The sequence below is a fragment of the Rhineura floridana genome, chromosome 5 (assembly GCF_030035675.1).
Source record: "Rhineura floridana isolate rRhiFlo1 chromosome 5, rRhiFlo1.hap2, whole genome shotgun sequence".
NCBI classification, from domain to species: Eukaryota; Metazoa; Chordata; class Lepidosauria; order Squamata; family Rhineuridae; genus Rhineura; species Rhineura floridana.
Window position 1 is genome coordinate 134,861,976 of NC_084484.1, and position 10,610 is coordinate 134,872,585.

At 40.5% G+C, this 10,610-nt stretch overlaps 1 long non-coding RNA gene across 1 annotated transcript; it reads left to right on the plus strand.

Moving 5' to 3' along the window:
* Window positions 1-202: 202 nt before the first annotated feature.
* LOC133385942 (uncharacterized) lies at window positions 203-9,496 on the plus strand. Its single transcript, XR_009763026.1, has 3 exons — window positions 203-282; window positions 2,782-2,852; window positions 9,428-9,496. It is a non-coding gene; the product is annotated as an uncharacterized LOC133385942 (long non-coding RNA).
* The last annotated feature ends 1,114 nt before the right edge of the window (window positions 9,497-10,610 follow it).

Sequence of the window (10,610 nt, forward strand, 5' to 3'; positions counted from 1 at the left end):
AAGAGAAAGTCAGCCAAGTGCAGGTGTTCTTGCAAACCTGTAATGGGAAAAACCACCAGGTGGAGTTCTCCCTTCCCCCTGCACAACTTTTAAAGATACAGAAGACCTCTTGGTTTCCAGGCCTGGCCTCCAAACCTCTTTAAAGGAAGCACACAATTTATGTTACTTTAACAGGGCTGATATACTTTAATAATAAAGGCAAATCAGCACCTTCTTACAGTTCTAAAGTCTGAATGCTAAAGAGCGGTGGTGGTGGTGGAGGAGAAAGGGAGACTCTCTCAGGTACCCATCTTTCAACCTCTAGCTTCTTAAATCCATCTGCTGTTGATACTTTTCACCCAAGACTGTATTCCCTTTACCTGAACTTTTATCCTGCATTGTGGAGCTTAGAATATGAAAATGGAAATTACTCTGCAGTTTTCCCCTTCCTGTAGATGCTTTGAGGGTTTCCAGAGACCAGGGCCAGGTTTTAGAGAGCCCTGGGCAAAGTGTCCTTTGACGGGCCCCATCCTATGTTGATGACCCCCCAGGCTTACTTGGCAGTGGCAGTAGCACTCTAAGGGTGGCCAGGAGCTGCTATTTTAATTTCCCACAATGCTTCAGAGCATCTGCTATAGCGTCACTTTGGGGCATTCAGAAAATTAAAATGGAGTCTTACAGATTCAACTGCCTAATGTAGAAAGCTTATGGCAGGTATGTCAGCACTGGTGTGCCATAGGCAGCTGCCCTAGGATGCCAGGTACTGATGCGTAACCTGCTTCTGGCTTGCAGTTAGTTTAATCACCCCCAGCCATGTCTAGATAACTTGTATAACAATCGGCCTCACATTTTGCTTCTCCTCCTTGGAGCTTTACAACTTGGTTTCAAATGGACATGTTGAACTCACACACAAACACTAATTTAAAGAATCTGAACAAAACCTCAGACTCTTCTGACATTCACCAGACTTCTGAGATCACAGTCACTTAAAAATAGCAGCCATTATAATTTCAGGGTTCCTCATTATAAAGAGGCTTCATACATTCAGGCAAATGTGTTTACAAGCTCCCTTCATATCCTTGCACTAAGCATACAGATGTTTGGTGTGGAGTGCAGGGTGTGCACAGAGACATTGGGGTGGAGCTGATCTAGGCGCCCCCATCCTTCTACATACTTTTGTCCTTGCATGTCCAGGCTGAACACCTGAACAGGGCTGCTGTTAGTAGCTAGGTAGGGCAGTAGCCAATCTGTGCTTATTTCAGTCTTAGTTTTCATTATAAGGAGTTTAATTTTCGAGTGGAAAATTAGGATTTAACAAATCAGATGTTTAATAGAACAATTAGTTAACTCTTTTGAGATATTAACCCATGTAATGGTAAGAGTCTTGAGCGTAAAGAAGAGAAAGATATCCCAACATGGAATAATTGAAAAGAAAAAGGGTTTTGTCACTGATGCATGACTGTTTTTATTACTAGTTTCAGAATTCTCTTCTACTTTACAACATGTACAGGGTAACAATCCAGTTATGTGGACTAGTGGACATGGATTCAGTTGTCCTTAGAGGCCAAATATTACTTAGCACATTTTAATTATTATTTGCCAAAATCAATGCCCGTACGTTCCAAATGCGCTTTTTTTAAAAACAACAACAACAACAACCCTATTGTCCACTGGATGAAATCTACTCCAGACATTAGGCATAAATGTGAAAACCTATTAAAAATGCAGCTTTCTTTGACAAGATGCCATGTTATTGCTGACAGTGTTGCAGCTGGGTTGCTTTTATAAGCAGTGGTGCCATTTGTGGAATGTTAACTAACAGCTCTTCCAATTTGGCAATATTCACAAAGGACAGTATCAATCAATCATGGGAGGGCTATGTTATAGTGATTTTGTTCTTTGACAATGTCGTGCTCTTCTAGATTACACATCAAAGTGAAATCAGAGGCGTAAACAAAAGATTAAAATGATTTCTCTTCTCTTCATTATCTGAATATGGAATAGAGCAGTCTCCTCAAGGGCACATTACAATTTATGTGCTGCTTGCTGTCCTCGTTTTCAACCTCCTCCTCCTCCTTCTCCTTCTCCTCCTCCTCCTCTACCACCACATCTTTAGAATAACACAGACAGGTCATTCTATGACTGACTTAAAGTTGTTAGGAGACCCCTCACAGAGCTACAATTCCCAGAATGGTTTAACAATCAATCCCTCTTCCCAGGGAACAATGGGAACTGTAGTTCTGTCAGGAGAACAGGGGTCTCCTAACAACTCTCAGCACTGTTAATAAGCTGCAATTTTCAGGATTGTTTGAAGGAAGCCATGACTGTTAAAAGTAGAATAACAGTGCTTTAAATATACAGTGCAGATGTGGCTTTGAACATCTACTAGTGTGGAAAAAGCATTTTATAAGGTTTATCAGGTTCCTGTTTTATTTCATAGTAGTTCACACCCCTTTTAACCAGGCCCCTGCATAGGCACCAGCCATATGGTAGGGCAGCTGCTGACAGGACAGGACAGCACCACCTCCTTCCCCACTGCCCTTGCTCTCCAACCATAGCATCACTTCTAGCTCTTTCATCAATGTCACCACATCCTCCTCCTGTCTCTCAGTACAGTGTGTGGGGAGGTCTTGCCTATCTGGCTTTCCATATAGTGGACTTTTATAAGGCAGAGGGAAGGGAGGACAATAGACAGGAAATGGTTCTGTCCATCACTCATTGGCCCTGACCTCATTGGCCATCACAAAATGGCCCTGACAGAGTAATCTGATCTAACATTCCATCTCTGCTATTCCTCTGCAGCTACCTCTGGTAAATCTGCATGAAGGGCATGAAAGAAATAGGCATTCCATTTGATTGTTCTGCAGCAACAGGTAATCAGAAATATATGGCCTTTTGAACATGGAGACCATGGCTAACAGCCATCGATAAATATACTTATGAATATGTCTAATCCTTTAAAAAATCTATCCCAGCAAATGGCCCTCACCACATCTTGTGTCAATGTATTCTATAACTTAATTATGTCTTCTGTGAAGAAACGTACCATGCAAAGCATTTACCACGTGTCTTTTAATATGGTGATATGTCTCCAACCTCTTTCCTCCCCCTTCAGTTGCTCCAATTACCTGACGACTTTCTGGCTTCTACCACCTCTTTTCATTCCTTTTCTTTTCAGTATAATGCTTGCCCTGCTGCTCATGTCTGATCTGAGCCCTATGTGATAGACCAGTACTTCAATAAGTTTTTCTTTATCCACTTATGACTCTTCTGTTGGTTTTATATGATTTTTTTTTTTAAAAAAGCTATTTTTAACTTGCTCTTTAAAAGATTTATTTAATTTTGGAAAACCATATTTTTATTGCATCTAGATAATCTGTTCCATCATTCTCTGTCAATTCACGTACTTGTGGCTAGGACATTTTTTAAAATAGATTTGTCTCCTGTGTTTTGGAAATGGTGTCATAAAACTCATAAATCACACTATACATTCCTCACTTTGCTGGTTTTACATTTAATAGATGGCTCTTACTCTTTTAAATGTTCCAGAAAATCATCAAGTTTCTTCCTGAGGGGGAAACTATATGTATAAATGAAAGTCTGGGCCACGGGATATTTTGCCTGCCCATAGCATCTGTAATGTTTCACCATGTTAATTTTCAGAAATTGACCTTACAGCTTCCTGTAGTCTTTTCCTTTAAACAAAATAAAAATCATAGAATTACAATGTCCCTTGGAGGTCATCTAGTCCATGTCCCTGCTCAATTCAAGATCTGCAATGCAGGATGAATTTACAACATCCCTCACAGATGGGATGCTTTAAATGTTTTTACAGGCATTCTGTTCCAGTGTTGAACAGCTCATACCATTAGGGAGGGTCTCCTAAAGGGAATATTTTTCACAGCCAAGGGCCACATTCCCTTCTGGGCAAACTTCCAGGGGCCTTGTGCCAGTGGTGGGCAGGGTCAGCGGCAAAAGTATGTGGAACAATGAATGTAACTTTTCCCTTTGTACAGTAGGCTGGTTTCTACATACACTCACACACCCCTCGCTATATGCCATCCAGGCAAGCAAGAGGCAGTATTAGAATTCGAGGAAACATTTCAGCAAGGCAAAACCATTCAGTGAGGGCAAGAACAGCTGACAGGGAGGGGTGGTGGCACTTACTGGCCTTCCAGCACCAGAGTCACTGCAGCTTATTGGAGGGGGGTGAAACAAGGTGGCAGGGAGTTCCTTGCTGTACAGATGCACTGGTGGTAGCACCACTTTGCCCCTATCCCTCCCAGTAAGCTGCAGCAATGCAGTTGCTGGGACACCAGATAAGCACTGCCACCCCTTCCTGCTGTCTGCTCCTGCCCTTGTGCAACAGCACTGTGCCAACCTCCCTACTGCCTTGCCCTTCCCCCTCTCCTTCCCGGTAAGATAACTGCTTACTGCTGGCATGAGTAGGCAATGCATTCTTTCCTATATTTGTAACGTAATTCTGATTTGAATGCCTCACTCGCACTCCTCCTTTGAAGCCTGCCAGAAAATACACTTACAGTACAATGCTATACACATCTAAGTACCACTAAGGCTTTGGCTGCAATCCTGTACCCACTTACTTCACAATTGAACTCAGTGGGATTTACGTTTACTGCACATGACTGCATTGTAAGTGCGTTTCAGAATGCAGAATGCTGACAACTGAATGGACAGCAATAAATATGGTTTATGGTGAAAGAGGATTATGATCATACTATGGATCTGGAACAGGTCAAATGAAGCCACAAATATTATGGCAAATATTTTTCTTTTCTCCTGTTACAAGATTCCCAAAAACATTAGGATAAGCTGCAAATTCCAATTCAAATGGTTTTAAAAATATATATACATGAGTTATCCTCTGAAGTATAATTTCAGTCATTAGGAAACATCATTTAGCATTATCTTTGCTAATGTTAAATCATGTTGTTAATACAAAATGTACATTATGCCCTCAAAATGCCATTATGAATAAATGTGCTGAGATAATGAAGCAGAAGTAAATAATAAATATTCATCTAAGCTTCTTTTGCTTATGAATTTCTCACAAGAAAAGAGTCATGAATAACTGAACTTATCAACACACATATGAAATATTTGATGCAGGACTATCCACTAACAACCAATCAAAAAACACAAGCAGTTATGTGGTATAGCCCTCACCAGGCTGAAATTTCAGAATTGCTAGGAGGGATAACTTGTTTGAAAGGGGTAGCCATGTTAGTCTGTTGTAGCAAAACCAGCAAAAACCTTGTTACACTTGTACGTGTAAATCCCTGCTCTAATGCATGGATTTTTACATGCACTTTCCCCTAATTTACATACTTTTGTATGCGTTATTTGACTGGAGAACTGTGCCGCAAAATTCCGAGAAGTGTGAATTTTGAAGGAGAGCTGTGTTTCTGTTTGGGAAGTACTTATTTGGCAAGTTTGCAATTTCTCCCCCATCCCTTACACATGGCTGGAATTCTAAACACTGAGATCAGAAGGAAATCAAATGCAGAAAGCACAGGTGGTGATAATTAAGTTATTAACAACGGCCATTCATAAAAGAGTTGTTGATGAAAACAGACAGACATGTTTTAAAGTTGACCGACTCCCAAGGCATATAGAAAAGCTAACACTTTGGAGAGGGAGGAACAAACTAGGCTAGAGATACGTTTGGGATTCCTTATATCTTCCAGGGTCAGTTCACATGGTGGTGAATTGTTGAAGCCTCTGAATATTTAACATAGTGTCTGTTTGTGAATGCTCTGACATATAATGAGATCATCCTAAAAATTGTCTTGGAAGACTTTTGACTTGTCAGAACATTCATCCAACAGGTTACCATGCCAAAAATGTAAAGTTATCACAAATTCCCCACATTGTCCTTGTATACCAAGAAAAAACACTCACGAGAATCAGCCACATGGATTGCCTGCTAATATAAACACTAGGGTGACAACTAGTTTAGTTGCCTTTCCCACTGAGTGTATCCTGTACAAATAGCCCAGTAGGTCTGCTTGTCGAGCTATATAACATAAATTGCCAGTGATATTGCATAAGTATGTCTGGATTCAGTGGTTTGGTCACTAGGCACTTCTGAGGGACCACACTTTGTTTTCTCTGAAAGTGCACAAAAGTGCTAACTTGGCCAATTTATTATGGAGGCTTTTGATGTGTGGAGTGCACAGAGAGGTTGGCCCTAGGGGTACAAATGTGCTGCTGGTTCTGTGAAAAGTCAGGCTGTATTCTGATTTCATGTAGATAGCCTGCTGCTGTGAGGAAGGCAAAGGAAAAGCAAACTTAGCTTCCTCTCTTCATTGGGGAAAATCTGAAATGGCGTCAGTCCTCATTCCTCTCTCCTATGTACCATTCAGCAAGGGGGAAGGCAAACGGTTAGGAGATGATACTGGTGAGCTAAATAGACAACAGACTAATGAATATGTGCAAAGTAAGTTCAATGGAATGTATCCACATGAAGGAGGCACTTTTCAAATTTGAAAATATAATGCAGATGTGGGGAACCTTTGGCCCTCCAGATGTTGTTGAACAACAACCTCAAACATCCCCGGCCATTGGTCATGCTTATTAGGGCTTATAGGAGATGTAGGTCAGCAAGGTCTGGAGGGCCAAAGGTTCTGATGTAGTGGAAAAGGATCTGGATGCTGGGAATATGAGATAAGGGCTCCATATGCAGGAGTCCATGTTAACTCTGCTCTGGATAATGAAGAAATTGACCATTTCCGTCCACTCTCCCCATGTTTACACTGAAGGACTCTACAGTCTTTGGAGACTCAGTGGATAGAATTGGAAGTGCTGAGAGAGAATATTTTATCAAGTGTAACTTTACATTTTATCAGACATAAACATCATTCAGCATAACAAATATATCCAAAATACAGCAAATATGCATCCTCATCATGTAGCAGAGATGGTGAACCTCAGGCCCAGGGGACAAAAGGTGGCCCTTCAGGCTTCTCTCTCTGGCTGTTGGGACTTATCCCAGGCCGCATGCCTAGCCACACCCCTTCTCCCCAGACCAAACCTCTTACCAGCCCTGATTTTCAGCCTCCTGGACTGTTTTTGCCGTGATTTCTGATAATGCTTCTTGCTTTTCTGCATGGAGGATATAGTGGGGTGAGAGTCAACTAGCATTTTTTGCTCCATCCACTTTTGCTTCTGGCACCTCCCACCATCGGCATGTGGTCCCTGGGAGGTTGCCAAATGTGGCCCTTGGGCTGAAAAAGGTTCCCCATCCCTGTCACGCAGGGGAAAACATTCTCATGGAAATGGCCTTTGAATAGGCAAAGTGTCTTCAAGGTTCCAAAGTCTGAAAATAATTTGAAGAGATATCTACTACAAAATTAAAGAAGTAAATTTTATGTTCAAGTTATACCCTAGTGAGATGTATAATTTTGTATTTGGGTTTTGTTTTTCTGATTTGATTTGATATTTGGCAGCTTCCTATATAGATTTCATAGCGATATATGCTGTGGCAAAATAAATAACCGAAGGAGGATGTATACATGACAGAAACACAACTGGAACTAATCTAGTTTGAAGTACATTGGTAATCTGAATGTCCACCTGTGGAATGAAACTTGCCCTGATAACACATATCCCTACAGAAGCATTTGCTTATTTAAATATCACATATTCTTGCAAGCTGGTTGAACCAAGAGCTGCTAATGCTGTATATCTACTTTGCAACAACAACAACAAAACAACAAAAACCCCGAGCTTTGCTGATAGAACAGATGCAACTTGCAAATATTTCTCATTAGAAGAGTAATTAATATGCATAAATCTGTTTGCCAAGCAATCTAAAAGTGAATCAAGAATTAAATTAGACACAACACACTAGTTATTTCCAATTTGGCTTTAAATGGAATTTTACGGATGCATTCAGAATAAATTACAAAAATAATTTTGGGGGGTGGGAGGTTTCAGTGTTTTTTTCCTTCATTAGCTTCGTAATTACAAGAACATAGATTATTATTGTTTAAACGTGTGCCTGAATGCAGGAGTCTTGGCAAACAGTGTTCATTGTACTTATTCATGGATAGATACAAAAAAAGTACATTGGATTGTATTCAAAAACATTGTAAACAAAACATTCGATCAGCATAAAGATTTCTCCTTGTACAACAACGTTGTCCCTCTCTCTTCTTCCATACCCCCTTAAATCTATTCTGAGGTTCTGCCAACCCTCCAGAGCAGATTTAGAGATGGCACAGGGCACGCAGGGGAAGGAAGGGGGGGATCCTTTTGCACTAGTGCTAATCCTTGCACTAGTTCAACTATTTAGCTGAATACCACACAGAAAATCTAAGTTTCTGTTTCAAGGTATTCAGAAGCATAAGCTACTTCCCCCTGAAGTTAGTGATGGGCAAGCCTTAGTGTGCACACTAAGGTCACATGGGGTGCCTCAGAAATAAATTAAGCTACTTCTCAACAAAACGGAGAAGCCAATCCAAATTTAGCCTACTACCATGAGATCTCCAATATCTTGTGCCTCCAGATCTTCTTCCTTGTTGGCATTATTTCCCAGTAGGAATGTTCTGGATAATGTGTCTGCTGCAGCTGTTTCTTTCCCTGATTTGTAAGAGATCTTCAGGCCATATTTCTGTAGACATAAAGTCATTCTTTGCAATCTAGCCAATGCCTAATCTAGGGGCTTCCTCATTATTTGTTCAAGTAGCTGATGGTCTGTCTTCCCTGTAAGTCTTCTGCCAGAGAGGTCATGATGGAACTTCTCACATTCTGCCCTGATTACAAAATGTTATTTTTGTTTTTCAGTTTGTGTATAATTGACCGGTGTCAGTCAGTGTGTGTGTGATACACATACAACAGGCTGACCTTCTTGCAGCAGTTCTGCTCTTGTTCCAGACTGTGATGCATTGACTTGTACTGTCACTTCTTTGTCTGCATCAAAATATAGAAAGACTGGCCCAGGGTTCTTGTTATGAACTCTTTCACTTCTTGGATTGTTGTGTCATAGGATTTGAACCAAATTGACTTCTTTGCACAAACACCCAGCATTTAGGGAGATCAAATAAATAAAGGACAACTGAATGACACTTCCCATCTCAGAGCCCTTTAGCTGCACTCTGCTTCACAACTCCAGACACAAAGCACCCACTGGAACCTCAGCACTGCTCCTGTAGCTGGTGGTGCAAAGAAAAAGCGCACCACACTGATGAACATGTAAGAGGGACCACTAGGGATAGTGACCATGGGTTAGAGTTAGATATGCTTACGGAATTAAATGTTTGCAAATTTCTATATGAAATGACTTGATCCACAGTGAGTAATGCAAAGACTGGAACTGAGCTATCCACTAGATTTCACCCGTCTCTGAATGTTGCAGTACTTTTCTTGGCAGTTTAAATGTACTACAATACATATTTTAAGAGGATTTTTTTTTTAAAAAATGCAGATTAATATGGAAACCATATGCCAGTGGAGGAGAGAAGAACTAAGTGGGCATTTTGAATGGAAGGGCACCTAGCTAACAGTAAGATTTTTCACCCCTTGGCCACCTACTCACTGAAAATACCTGTTGTGATGACTGCTATCTTTTACATATTACCATTCCCAGAGTTCTCTTTTCTCTCTCACTTGCAAAAATGATCACTAACCAGATCCAGTCTCTTTTGGATGAGACCAATTTTCTAGACCCACTGCAATCAGGATTTAGGCCTGGCTGCCAAATAATTTTCAGGCTCAATTCAAAGAGCTGGTTTTGGCCTAAAAATTATGTGGCTCAGGACCCAAATACCTCAGGGACTGCCTTACCCCATATGAGCCTACCTAAAGCCGTGCTCATCATCTGAGGCCCTTCTTCGTGTGCTCCATCATAGAGAAGTATGGAGGGTGGCAACATGACATTGCACCTTTTCAGTGATGGCTCCTCTACTGTGGAATGCTCTTCCCAGAGCGATCCATCTGGCTCTGTCACTGTCAGCCTCAAAGCACCAGGTAAAGGCATTGTTATTCAGCCGGGGCATATTGCTTCTAATTGGTGTTCATCTTTTTGTTGGGTGGGGTAGGACGGTGCATTTTTATATTATTGTTTGATGAGCACTTTTTCATTAATTTTTTTTTAAAAATTATTTTAAATGGTATATTAAACAAAATAAATGTAGTAAGTTACAAATAAATATAATGATAAGTAATAATCAAACTTTTGCTTTTAACATGGAGTTCTGGGAAGATGGGGTAGATGGGGGAAGAGGTCTGTCCCAACAACAGTATGAAGGTCAGCACAGATATTTATTTATTTATTTATTCCATTTATATACCACCCCATAGCCAAAGCCCTTTGGGCGGTTTACAAAAATTAAAAACATTAAACATTAAAACAAATATACAGTTTTAAAACCATACAAAGTTTAAAAGCCATGAAGCACAGATATGAGCAATTTTATCTGCAAAGTGCTTAGCAAATGAGTCACAGCATTCCTTGAGGGTTCAGGATGTTGCTGCTTTGGCTGCTCCTTGAGGAGATTTCTCTCTTTTCTTTTTCTGTTTCTTTTTTGTTTTTACTCATATTTTATTATTCAATTTTAGTTAAGTGTACAAATCAAATCCTTCAATAAAATATAGATACCTATTACAAT